This window comes from Rana temporaria, chromosome 10, assembly GCF_905171775.1.
Source record: "Rana temporaria chromosome 10, aRanTem1.1, whole genome shotgun sequence".
NCBI lineage: Eukaryota > Metazoa > Chordata > Amphibia > Anura > Ranidae > Rana > Rana temporaria.
Window position 1 is genome coordinate 67667246 of NC_053498.1, and position 14044 is coordinate 67681289.

The following is a 14044-nucleotide window of genomic DNA, read 5'->3' on the forward strand; positions in this document are numbered from 1 at the left end:
TTCAAAACATTACTCTCAGTCTGATTATCTCTATCTGTACTGCAGAAATTAGAAGGAGTATATTGGGGTCTCAGAAGTACCAGCCACTAAATTTCCTCCCTATTTAAAGGCACTCCTGGAAAAGTGTTCCTTATCCTTCTATTTTAACTGGACCCAAATACTGTCCTATACTGCAGTATACTAATCACTCCTACCCCTGATCTAGGAGATCAGCCAGACTGATCAAAACCCCTCCCCATGTTGAAGTGATTTTGCACCAAAACGTATCCTGTGAACCCAAAATATCCTACACGTTTCGCTCAAAAATAGAGCTTCGTCCGGGGTGCAACAAATAACAAATACATTTTTAAATATATGTATAATATTGATTTGGGACTGGGTTGTGTTTAGCACAAAATAGTGCAGGGAAATTATATTTTTATGGGAGAAAAAATTACTTTTGAGATGGCATATATAGTAAATAAAAATAAATGATAAATAAACAAAACAGTAGGGACAAGGAATGTTCCACTAAATGGTGCTAGTCCTTTTAGGAGCGGTTATTTTAAGAAATATCTATAAATTTAATCAGCTTAGAGAAGAGCTGCCATTTGCCATGTGGTGTTTATAGACTTTATTCTTTGAGCACTTATGATTTATTTGTTGCACCCTGGACGAACCTCTATTTTTGAGTGAAACATGTAGGATATTTTGGGTTCACAGGATAGGTTTTGGTGCACGATCATTTTAACATGGGGATATATTTGGTAGGGAGGGGTTTTGATCAGACTGGCTAATCTCCTAGATCAGGGATAGGAGTGATTAATATACTGCAGTATAGGACAGTTTTTGGGTCCAGTTAGAATAGAAAGATCAGGGCTGGTGCAAGGATTTTTGACGCCCTAGGCAAAACCTAATTTTGCCGCTCCACCCTGACTCCACCCCTTTGCCCTGCCCATGTAACCCATGTGACCTTTCTGACCCCTTACACTGACCTACCTGACACCTACACTGATCTACCTGATTCCTAATACAATGTCAGTGTTCTTCACTCATCTGGGCTCTGCATGCATCTGATGACCCTGCCGGTGCCAGGAACAGATCCTGCCTTGGTGCCTCCAGGCTCCAGCTGTCACCAGCTACGTAGCACCCACTACTCCAATCTGATTAGGCTACAGCACGTGACACTGCCACTATACAGGACAGGCTGGGAGGGAGGGCAGTCTCTAGGAAATGCGGTAACACGGCAGGGGGCGGGGTCAGGGTCACATGATGGGGTATAGGAATCATGTATGGGCAGAGGCAGAGCTGGCTGTACTGGGACATCAATCACCAGAGACTCAGAGAGAGAGAGAGAGCAGACAGACAGGCCACTGAACATAGAGGCGGAGACTGCTGGGAGATGGAGAATAGGGAAACCAGAGGCCGGGTGCCTTAGGCAGCAGTTTTCCAGGAATGCCTTTGAATAGGGGGGAAATTTAGTGGTAGGTAATTCAGAGAGCACCCTAATATACTCCTTCTAATTGCTGCAGTGCAGATAGAGGTAACCAGATTGAAAGGAATGTTTTGACTATATCCTTCCCTCAGGGGCGGACTGACCATTGAAGCACTCGGGCACTGCCCGAGGGCCCCATGCCACTAGGGGGCCCCATCAGGGTTGCCAGGCTCAGTAAAACCAGGGACAGTATGTAAAAATCTGTGTTTTTTTTTTACATCTGTCCCTGATATGTCCAAAACCGACATGCTTTTGATGTGAAAATCCCGAGATTTTAGCTGCCCCGCCTCTGTACTACCTCCTGGCTTGGTGGCCACCTGTAAGCCCGGGGGCCCCATAGTCTTCTATTGCCCGGGGGCCCCATGAGTTGTCAGTCCACCCCTGCCTTCCCTATAAGTGAAAACACACACACCCAACAAAACAAAGTCCTAATAATCTTTAGGCGGCATCCCTTGGTCTTGGTGTATGGGCATGCCACAATCTGCAAGCATACACAGCATACTGGAACATTAGAATAAGAGCCACCATTGCTCATTCACTGTACAGTTCTGTTTTAAGTAATGGCACCTGGTCCAGAATACACCCCAGTCAGTAAAAGGACCACTGAGCCATTTCCAGTGCTCTCAAATCCTGTAACCTGTTCCCTGTAAACAATACAGCTCATATTGCCCTGGACTGCTAACTCTACCTCTTCCAGTTTGTATGGTACTGGGCAGGGCAACACAGGAGACTAATATCCTGCTGGATTCAGGTACTAATACTAATTCTATTCAAGTTATTTCACATAGTGCTTTTATAACTAGACATACCTGGATTACATGTATTTCTTTTTATGTTTTTGGTTCAGTTTTGATGAAATTAAAGATGGGCACAAAGTGTGCCAACTGTCCTTAAATGTTAATAAGAACTAGGTGTAGAGAAAGGTCAATCTCCTTAAGTTCCTCAAAGAATTTACTGTAAGAAACAGAATGCCAGTCTGTAGGTAGCTTTCAATTGCTTTTATGAAGAAAACACCAGCTTTGCATAACACAGGATACCAGTAATACAGTACAAGTAAAGTACAAATTTAATCATTTATGTTTTGGAAAAGATTATAATTACTGCATTTTAGTAGGCCATGCCAAAGCTATCATTTTACATTTATTTACTGTTGTAGTACCAACGTTGTCCTTTCCAATTCTTCAAGGAGCACAAAAACTTTGTATAAACTGTACAAGCAGGTCTAGATATATCGGTGTGAGTATATGGGACCGTGCAAAGTACAGCTCATGGGATCCTTATATGAAATAATAGTAATGGGCTAACACAAAATACACCTGCAGGACTGTAGCAGATGTATGCCCTGGCATTCCCAAAAACAGGGTGTAGAATTACCAGACATCCTCCCAAATTGGCAAATAACAATTAATAGCGCATGTGAGTCAACTGAGTCAAATTAGTTAATATTGTCATTAGTGTATTGATCCTGCTGCACCTCATATTGATCTGGAGAGATTAAGCTGAAGCAGCAGAACACAAACAAGGGACAGGAAAGAGTAAAATAAATGAGCTGATTTATTGGAGCAAGAGCAAAAACACATCCAAGCAGCCAGTCTCCATCCTAGATGGCATCCACAGAGACACAATATTACAGCAGCCAGGTACGTTACATGTAGCATAGGCAGATATTTGTTGAGCCATGGTGTAGGCATGCTGGACCCCCTTCAGGAGTTGACAAGTAGCAAAAGTGGGGGCATGGTGGACCCCCTTCAGGAGCTGACAGGTAGCAAAGGTGGGGGCATGGTAGACCCCCTTTAGGAGCTGACAGGTAGCCAAGGTGCGGGCATGCTGAACCCCCATCAGTAGCTGACAGGTAGCCAAGGTGGGGGCATGCTGGACCCCCTTCAGGAGCTGACAGGTAGCCAAGGTGGGGGCATGCTGGACCCCCTTCAGGAACTGACAGGTATCCAAGGTGCGGGCATGCTGGACCCCCTTCAGAAGATGACAGATAGCAAAGGTGGGGGCATGCTGGACCCCCTTCAGGAGCTGACAGGTGTCAAGCTGCGGGCATGCTGCACCCCCTTCAGGAGCTGACAGGTTGCAAAGGTGGGGGCACGCTGGACCCCCTTTAGGAGCTGACAGGTAACCAAGGTGGGGGCATGCTGAACCCCCTTCAGGAGCCGACAGGTAGCCAAGGTGCGGGCATGCTGGACCCCCTTCAGGAGCTGACAGGTAGCCAAGGTGCTAAATAGTGTCCTGTATGAATACAATGTTTATAAACACAAAAACTGCCCAGTTTAAACATTATAAATACATTATAAATATCACCCCTAGTGGTTAAATACTCTGCAAACCGTGTATGTGATATGTGCAATAATGTTGCCACCCTCTACGGAAACTATAGGGGCAGATCCACAAAGATCTGCCCCGGCGCAGCGTATCCGAGATACGCTACGCCACCGTAACTTACTTTTGTTAGCTTCAAATCCAGAAAGAATTTGCGCCGTAAGTTACGGCGGCGTAGTCTATCTCTCGTGGCGTAACGGCGCGTAATTCAAATCGGCGAGTAGGGGGCGTGTTTCATTTAAATGAAGCGCGTCCCCGCGCCGAACGAACTGCGCATGCTCCGTTCCTAAATTTCCCGCCGTGCATTGCGCTAAATGACGTCGCAAGGACGTCATTTTTTTTTACGTGGATGTAAATTACGTCCAGCCCGATTCACGGACGACTTACGCAAACTAAATAAAATTTTTAAAATTATACGCGGGAACGACGGCCATACTTAACATTGTGTACGCCACCAAATAGCAGTTTTAACTATATGCCGAAAAAAGCCGACTAGAGACGACGTAAAAAAATGCGACGGCCGCTCGTACGTTCGTGGATCGTCGGAACTAGCTCATTTGCATACTCGACGCTGAAAACGACGGGAACGCCACCCAGCGGACGCCGAAAAATTGCATCTAAGATCCGAAGGCGTACGAAGACGTACGCCTGTTGGATCTAACCCAGATGCCGTCGTATCTTGTTTTGAGGATTCAAAACAAAGATACGACGCAGGAAATTTGAAAGTACGCCGGCGTATCACTAGATACGCCGGCGTACTCTCTTTGTGGATCTGCCCCTAAATGTGTAGCAAAACCCCTAAAACACAGCAGTGTGCACAAAAAATGCAATATAACAATAATGGTGGCATCTGATGCAAAATATTGAAGTCAACCATAAAATGCAATTAAAAAATTTAACCAGAAACACATACAAGTATTCCAGTATTAGGAAGGAAATCCTCCTAAATACATACACACATACATACATGTTGGTATTGCAAAATGTATATGACAATATAAGTGAAACCATTCTGGTGATTAGCAAAACTCAAAGTAAATAAAATAAATGTCCATACATACCTCCTATAAATCTGTGCACTTCTTTAAAACACATACAGTGACTAGAAACTGTTTATAACACCACATGAATCCTTCACCTCAAAGATCAGACCTAATAAATATCGGTCTAATGTGCATTGCCTTTTTTGAGTTGGGACCAAATCACATCCTCATATTCCTTCCCTGGTTACTTTACTAGGATGAGGCTCGGAAAGGTCAGCAGATGTATATAAATCCACTCCTTAAAGGTTAGGTACAAAGAAACAAGAAAGGAACCATCATCACACAAAACAACTATAACATTTGCAAAAGATTTATTAAAAGCTTCTTAAAATACTCACGTTTAAATGTGCACAAAATAGTGCTCACAGATAAAAGCATGTGCAGGTGGGCTCTGGCCCCTTAAGGAGCATAAAACATTGGCATACACTTCCTGGATCGTGGATGATGCCATTGGCTCTGCCCTAACATGTTTCGTCGTGTGACTTTATTAAATGTGGAGAGCCAGTGGCATAACACCTTTATTTATATGAAATGGAGGTAACAAAGTAAATTGGTCCAGTGCCATATTAAAGACCAACAGGGCACCGCCATTTTGTTGGGGCCCAATGTCAGTAATGTCAAGCAGCCATTTTATTGGTGGGAAGAAGCAAAAATAAAAACATTCTTACAGAACTGTATATAACTCACCCTTCCAAATAAGAGAGTATGGGCTATCTAATATCCTCCCTAATTACATACAGTCCAAAATTACTACAAGTACCTATATACTGTATTATACAAAAGCAACGTCATGTGTCAATACAGATGTAAAAATAATGTTTTGTCTATAGCAGGGGTCTCACACTGGCGGCCCACCAGCTGTTGCAAAACGACCGTTTCCATGAGGCATTGCAAGGCTGACAGTTACAAGCTTGACTCCCACAGGCAGGGGCACGATGAGACCTGTAGTTTCGCAACAGCTGGAGGGCAACCAGTTTGAGACCCCAGGTCTATAGACTAGGTAGAGTACCGCCATCTAGTGGGGAACTATGAAATGACTACATTACATATCTGTAAGTTGGTATTAATGGGGAAATCTAAACGTAAAAACATATATACTGATAAATAATATATGCAGAGGGGAAAGGACGAACACATAATATAAATTAACATAATTCTCTCTGGCTGGGGTTTTTAACCTTATTAGAACCCTTCCAATGTCCGTTAAACTTTTCAATACCCCAAAACAACATACCTTCTGGATTCTTAAGCCATGTACACACGATCGGTCCCTCCAATGAGAACGGACCGATGGACCGTTTTCATCGGTTAACCGGTGAAGCTGACTGATGGTCCGTCACGCCTACACACCATCGGTTAAAAAAACAATCGTATCAGAACAACAAAGTTCAATGCTTCCAAGCATGCGTCGAATTGATTCTGAGCATGCGTGAATTTTTAACCGATGGTTGTGCCTACTAACGATCATTTTTTTCCCATTGGTTAGGAATACATCGGTTAAATTTAAAACAAGTTGACTTTTTTCTAACCGATGGGTAAATAACCGATGGCGCCCACACACGATCGGTTTGGACCGATGAAAACTGTCCATCAGACCATTCTAATCGGTTTAACCGATCGTGTGTATGCGGCCTTATTGTGTGCTAGTTTAAAATGATTAGATAAAGAATGTTTATGATAACCTTTTTGTATATTATAAACATGTTCCTGGATACATTTGGATAATTTTCTCTTGGAACAGCCTATATATTCTAGCCCACAGAAACATTGTATACAATACACTAGGGCTCAAAATTTCAAGTCCTGAGCTACTAGCCGGGTCTTAGGAATTACTTGCCACCGGGTACCCCACCTAACCCCTACCCTGCCCCACTTCTGAAATGACACTGTTAAATGTATTGTGCAGAATTAAGTTACAAAAATAAATATAAACAACAACAACAGCTTTAACAATATTAAAAAAAAACATATGTCTTTGATCTGACTGTGATAAATTAAATAAGTATAAAATATGATTGGCTACTATAGACATTGTACACATCATTACTGCCTTGTTAAGTAAATAGGCGCTACATACAGAGTGAAGGGTTGAGAGTAGGGTTGTCCCGATACCAATACTAGTATCGGTTTCGGGATTAATACCGAACATTTGTGCGAGTACTTGTACTCGCACAAATGCTCCCAATGCCTAACTCGATACCTGGAAGAGGCGGCGTTGCTGCGCGCAACCAGAAGTCCGTGGGCGGAGTCAGCGGGCAGAGCGGAAAGCGAGCCCTCAAGTGGAACTAGGTACGCTGGCAGGGGTGCAGAGCGCAGCTGCATTTTCAATCAGGATCGGTGACCGGAGCTGTCACACTCGGTAACAGAAGTGATGTTCCGTGTTGTTGTCAGCGGTTGAACATCCCGACACCCATCTTGATACACCCTGCACTTATTGCTGCATTTCAGTGCCTGCCCATCAGTGCCCATAAGTGCCACCTATCAATGCCAGCCATCTGTCAGTGCCACCAATCAGTGCCATCTATCAGTGCCCATCTGTCAGTGGCATCTATCAGTGCCAGCCATCAGCCAGTGCCACCTATCAGTGCCCATCAGTCAGTGCTACCTAACAGTGCCCATCAGTCAGTGCCATCATATCATAGATATCATTAGTCTGAATTGTGCTTTGAAAACTGTCACATGACTTTAAAAAAAAGTATTAGTACTTGTACTCGGTCTTAAAAAAGTGGTATTGGGACAACCCTACTTGAGAGGTGCGCTACGTACCAAGTGCGGGTTGAGGGGTGTGCTACATACAGGCTGCAGGGTTGATAGGTGCGCTATTTACTGACTGCAGGGTTGAGGGGTGTGCTACATACAGGCTGCAGGGTTGATAGGTGTGCTATTTACTGACTGCAGGGTTGAGGGGTGTGCTATGTACCGAGTGCAGGATTGAGGGGTACACTATGTACCAAGTGCAGAGTTGAAGTGTGCGCTACATACCAACAGCATGGTTAAAGGCAGTGCTATGTATTGAAGAAGAACCAATTTTACATCAACTGCCACTTCTAAAGAATATTTTATTAAAGATAACATCACATGTGATACTGAGGGAGTGGTGTATTGTATACGATGTGTCTGTGGTCTACAATAAAGGCTGTACCAAAAGAAAATTATCCAAATGAATCCAGGAATATGTATACAATATACATAAAGGTTATCATAAACATTCTGTATCTAATCATTTTAAAATAGCGCATAATAAGAATCCTGTAGGTATGCTGTTTTATGGTATTGAAAAGTTTAACCACTTCCATACCAGGTACTTACGCAGCTTCCCGCCCAAGCCAATTTTCAGCTTTCAGCACTGTCGCACTTTGAATGGCAATTGCGCGGTCATGCTACACTGTACCCAAACAAAATTGGCGTCCTTTTTTCCCCACAAATAGAGCTTTCTTTTGGTGGTATTCGATCACCTCTGCGATTTTTTTTTTTGCGCAACAACTAAAAAAAGGCTGAAAATTTGGAAAAAAAATTACGTTTTTATTTTTTTCTGTTAATTTTTTTGTAAATAAGTTTTCTCTTTCAATTACGGGCACTGATATGGCGGCACTAATGGGCACCGATGAGATGGCACTGATGGACATCGATGAGGTAGTACTGACGGGCACAGATGAGGTGGCACTGATTGGCGGCGCTGGTATGCGACACTGATGGGCACACATAGGCGGCACTGATGGGCACACATAGGCGGCACTGATGGGCACACATAGGCGGCACTGATGGGCACACATAGGCGGCACTGATGGGCACACATAGGCGGCACTGATGGGCACACATAGGCGGCACTGGGCACTCATAGGCGGCACAGATGGGCACTCATGGGCGGCACTGATGGATACTTATGGGTGGCACAGATGGGCACTGGGCATGGATGGGCACTGTGGGGTGGCACTGGGGTGGCACTGATGGACACTGGGGTGGCGCTGATGGACACTGGGGTGGCGCTGATGGACACTGGGGTGGCAGCACTGATTTTTGCCAGGTTGCCAGTCAGTGCCCATTTGTGGGCACTGACTGGCATCTTTTTTTTTTCTTTATGCTTTTTTTTTTTTTTTTTTTCTGTCTTTTTTTTTTTTTTTTCTGTCTTTTTTTTTTTTTTTTTTTTCTGTCATTTTTTTTTTTTTGCCCACCCTGGGCATCCCTGGTGGTCCAGTGTGGCGATCCGAGGGGGGGCTGCGCTGATAAACAATCAGCGCTAACCCCCCCTGTCAGGAGAGCCGCCGATCGGCTATCCTCTACTCGCGTCTGTCAGACGCGAGTGAGGAAGAGCCATGGGCGGCTCTTCCTGTTTACATCGTGATCAGCCGTGGTTGGACACGGCTGATCACGTGGTAAAGAGTCTCCGCCGGAGGCTCTTTACCGAGATCGGAGATGCAGGGTGTCAGACTGACACCCCGCATCACCGATCGCCGCGATGCACGCCCCCACGGGCGCGCGCGGCATGAAATCCTGCAGGACGTTCTAGAACGTCCTGTCAGGATTTCATAACCACTTCCCGGACGTAAATCGGCCATAGGCCGGGCGGGAAGTGGTTAATGAATATTGGAGGTGTTCCAATAAGGTTAAAAACCTCAGCAAGAGAGAATCATGGTGGATATGTGATGACACCATGCTCCCCCATTGATTGAACATTCAATTTGATAAACTTTTTTATTTTTTTCGGATTATAAGTTTGGTTTTCTCTTTTTTTTTCATTGGGTTTACAGTTCTATGCTAATTTATATTATGTGTTAGTCCTTTCCCTTCTGCATTCATTATTTAATAGTACAGGGAGTCCCCGAGTTACGAACATCCGACTTGCGAACTACTCCTACTTACGAACGGGAGGCTGCGTGGCCACTTTTCAAACGACGTATCTGCCGTTCTGCCCATGCATGGCCACTTTTCAACGGCGGGCACATTCGACGAAACATCGGAAAACAACGTATTTGCCGTTTTGCACATACTGTCCCGACTTACGAACATATTCGACATAAGAACAAGCCTACAGTGCCTAACCCGTTCGTAACTCAGGGACTGCCTGTATATGTTTTTACATTCAGAGTTCCCCTTTAATACCAACTTGTGGATATGTAATGTGGCTATTTCAGAGTTCCCCACTAGATGGCAGCACTCTACCTAGTCTATAGACAATGTTTTTTTTTTTTTTACATCTGTATTGACACATGACATTGCTTTTGTATAATATATGCTTGGTGTAATTTTGGACTATATATAATTAGGGAGGCTATTCGATCGGCCATACTCTCTTATTTGGGAGGGTGGGTTATATACAGTTCTTTAAGCATGTTTTTGTTTTTTTCCCACCAAAAAGATGGCGGCTTGAGATTACTGATATTGGGCACCAACAAAATGGCGGCACCCTGCTGGTCCTCAATATGGCACCCAGGCACTTTGGTTACAATTATCTTGTTAACTCCCTTTGGTCTTTTTTCCCCACCAAGAATATGGCTGTTTTATATTAATGGCATTGGTTACCAACAAAATGGCGGAGCCCTGCTGGTCTCCAGTATGGCGCTGGACCAATTTCCTTTGTTACTTAGTCATTTCATATAAATAGAGGTGTTATACCATTGGCTCTCCACCCTTGATAAAGTCACATGACGAAACTTGTGGGGCGGAGCCAATGTGTGTGTATGCCAATGTTCTATGCTCGTTAAGGTGCCAGAGTCCATCTGAACATGCTTTTATCTGTATGCACCAATTTGTGCACACTAAAACATAAGTGTATTTTAAGAAGCTTTTAATAAATGTATTAGGTCCATTCTTTGAAGTGTGCTGCCATCTTTACTGGTGAAGGTTTCATGTGGTGTTATAAACAGCATCCAATCACTGTATGTGTTTTAAAAGAGAAATGCACTCTATCAAGCACATACTTAATATATGTGAACGGTTTCACAGATGTATGTATGGACATTTATTATATTTAATTTGAGTTATGCTAATCACCAGAAGGGTGACACTATAATTGTTATTGAATTTTTGCAACTCTGACATATGTGTATGTATGTGTGTATGTATGTATGTATTTAGGAGGTTTTCCTTCATAATACTGGAATACTTGTATGCGTTTTTTGGTTTGCATTTTTTCACTGCATTTTATGGTGACTTTAATGCAGAGGGTGCCACCATTGTTGTTATATTGCATTTTTTGTGTGCACACTGCTGTGTTTTAGGGGTTTTGCTACACATTTAGGCTGTATATCTCTATAGTATCCATAGAGGGTGACAACATTATTGAAAATATCACATACCACATACACTGGTTTGCAGCATATTTAACCTCTAGGGGGGTATTTATAATATTATTTTAATATGTGTTTAGTCTCACTGGGCAGTTTTTGTGTTGTATGTTTTTTACACATTGTATTCACACGGATACAATTTTTTAGTTTTTTTTCCTACCTTATGCACTACATACTTCATGAATACTTTATTGGTTCAGGGTAGCACTGTATTGCCTTTATTTTTGTTAATCCATTTAATGTGGGGACACATGTTTATGCTGGCAGACACTCATTAGATATCACACTAGGGAGGTCTGCGCGATGGTTGTTTAGTTGTATTGAGAAAAAAGTAAAAAGTGCTTCCGCGCCACCACACAAATATAAAAGATGAAGGTAAAAAAACAAAAATGCTGCTTAATCTGAATAAGTAAATAAATATTATATACCTCAAGTGGATGTGATAAAAAATGATCAGCGCATAAATTAAATAGATCAATAATGGATGAATAAATGATACTAAAAGTGATGTATAAACTAGTGGTCAAATGCCAAAAAATTACAAAAATTCATTATGGCAAAAAATATATACAAGAAATATATATATATATATATATATATATATATATATATATACATATATATATATAAATAATATAATTGTGCAAAGTGTAGCAATGTGCAAAAAACGCATGAGATGAATGGTAAGACAAAAAGGTCCCAAAAAGTGGATAATGAATGTCCTTGTGTAGACAAGTACTGTATCAAACAAACAAAGGTGATGAAGCCATGTGATGTGGCATAACTAGTAAGGACCTGATGCACCAGGAAACACTAATGCCGCGTACAGACGGTCGTTTTTTGTGATGAAAAAAAATGACGTTTAAAAAAACGTCATTTAAAATGATCGTGTGTGGGCAAAACGTTGTTTTATGTCTTCAAAAAAAAGACCAAAAAAAATTCGAACATGCTTTTTTGTTTTTTCAAAACGTCGTTTTTTGTTTCACAGAAATTGACTGTGTGTAGCAAGAAAAGACGTTTAAAACGACGTTTTTAAACCCGCGCATGCCCAGAAGCTATTTATGAAGCAAGCTTCAATGGAAAAAAGTGGTGAACGTAACCTCGCTTTGCTAGAGCATTGTGGAAAAACGATGGTGTGTAGGCAACATCGTTTTTGAAAATGAAGTTTCAAAAACGTTGTTTATTTCATGATTCAAAACATCGTTTTTTTTCATCACAAAAAACGACCGTCTGTACGCGGCATAAGAACTGAACGCTGAATCGCTGTTTCACATTGCTTTTCAAACCTTTATGTAAGTTTCTACGTTTTTATCAATTAAAAGCTCATGATTTACTTTACGATGGGATGTCTTTTTGCTTTATACTCTGGCACACACCGAGGTGAGATCCTGTGAAACCATCCACAGTAACAGACAGCAGCTGGAGACCCACGCAGTGGAACCATCCCTGGATATATTTACATCCATACAAGCTGTTACATACCTGCCATAAGGTAAGCGCTCTGTGATCACAACTTATAGAAGAGTCAGGCCGCGTACACACGGCCGAGAAACTCGACGGGCAAAACACATCGTTTTCCCCGTCGAGTTCCTTGTTCGGCTGTCAAAAAACTTGTCGAGCCAAATGTTCCCATTGCCCAATGAGGAAATAGAGAACATGCTCTCTTTTTGGCTCGACGAGGTTTCTCGGCGAAAAGTGTACACACGACCGGTTTTCTCGGCAGAATACGTCTCCCATCGAGTTTCTTGCTGAATTCTGCCGAGAAAACCGGTCGTGTGTACGGGGCCTTACACAAGAAGACTGTGAAAACACCTTTGTTTGTTTGATACTTGTCTACACAAGGACATTCATTATCCACTTTTTGGGACTTTTTTGTCTTACTATTCATCTCATGCGTTTTTTGCACATTGCTACACTTTGCACAATTAACCAACTGTGCATGCGCCGAGACTAGGACGCATCCCTCTGCGCATGCTCATAACCACGTCGGAACAACTGCCTAAAATACGCCAGATCACTGCCTATGGCGTTAACGTAACCTACGCCCAGCCACACACACGTCCAACGTAAACTCCATAAAATACGACGGCTTGTGTTCCCTGGTGCAGACCTTTGCCTGTCTTCTGCTGGGTTACACCTCCTTTATGGGGCTTAACTTTAGGCCGGATGTCCAACTTTCGCGCACATCGCGTAGCCTGCATCAGGCGCACATACATTTGTGAATTGCCGTATTTCCCTCATTTGCATATTTGAATAGAAAATCAATGGGAGCGCCACATGCGTCCAGCCTAAATATGCGCCCACGCTATGCCGGCGTAGGCATGTTACGTCGGCGGGATGAAGCCTGTTTTTAGGCGTATCTTAGTTTGTGGGTCCGGTGCACAGATACGACTGCGCACATTTGCACTTACGCGGCGTATCTTGAGATACATCGGCGCAAGTGCTTTGTGAATCCGGGCCTATATGTTTATGTCTGCTTTTTACATACTGTATCTCCCATTGTTGTATTTACAATTTTTTTTTATGGATATCTTTTATACCCATAGACTCTTTTTTATCTATAATTATGCTGTGCCTTGTAGTCTGCCACTATAATGCTCTACCACTATATTGAATTCACTCCTATTGACTCTGTATGATCCAGTAGAAACTTGTGGTAGGTCTGCACTGCTCTGCAGCACTCTAGATTAAATATCCCGGTGTCACTTGGAATGGGCAGGCTTGACAAAGAGGGTGTTACCTTTAAACATGTTGCCTTTACCCCAATGCAGTGCTGTCTGCAACAAGTTCATAGAGCGACCACAGATACCACTACAAGCCAACTCTTGAAGCAGGCTCAGATTACCTGCATCGCTGCTCAGCAGTAACTATCTGGTCACTGTAATATTGTGTCTCCATGGATGCCTTCTAGGATG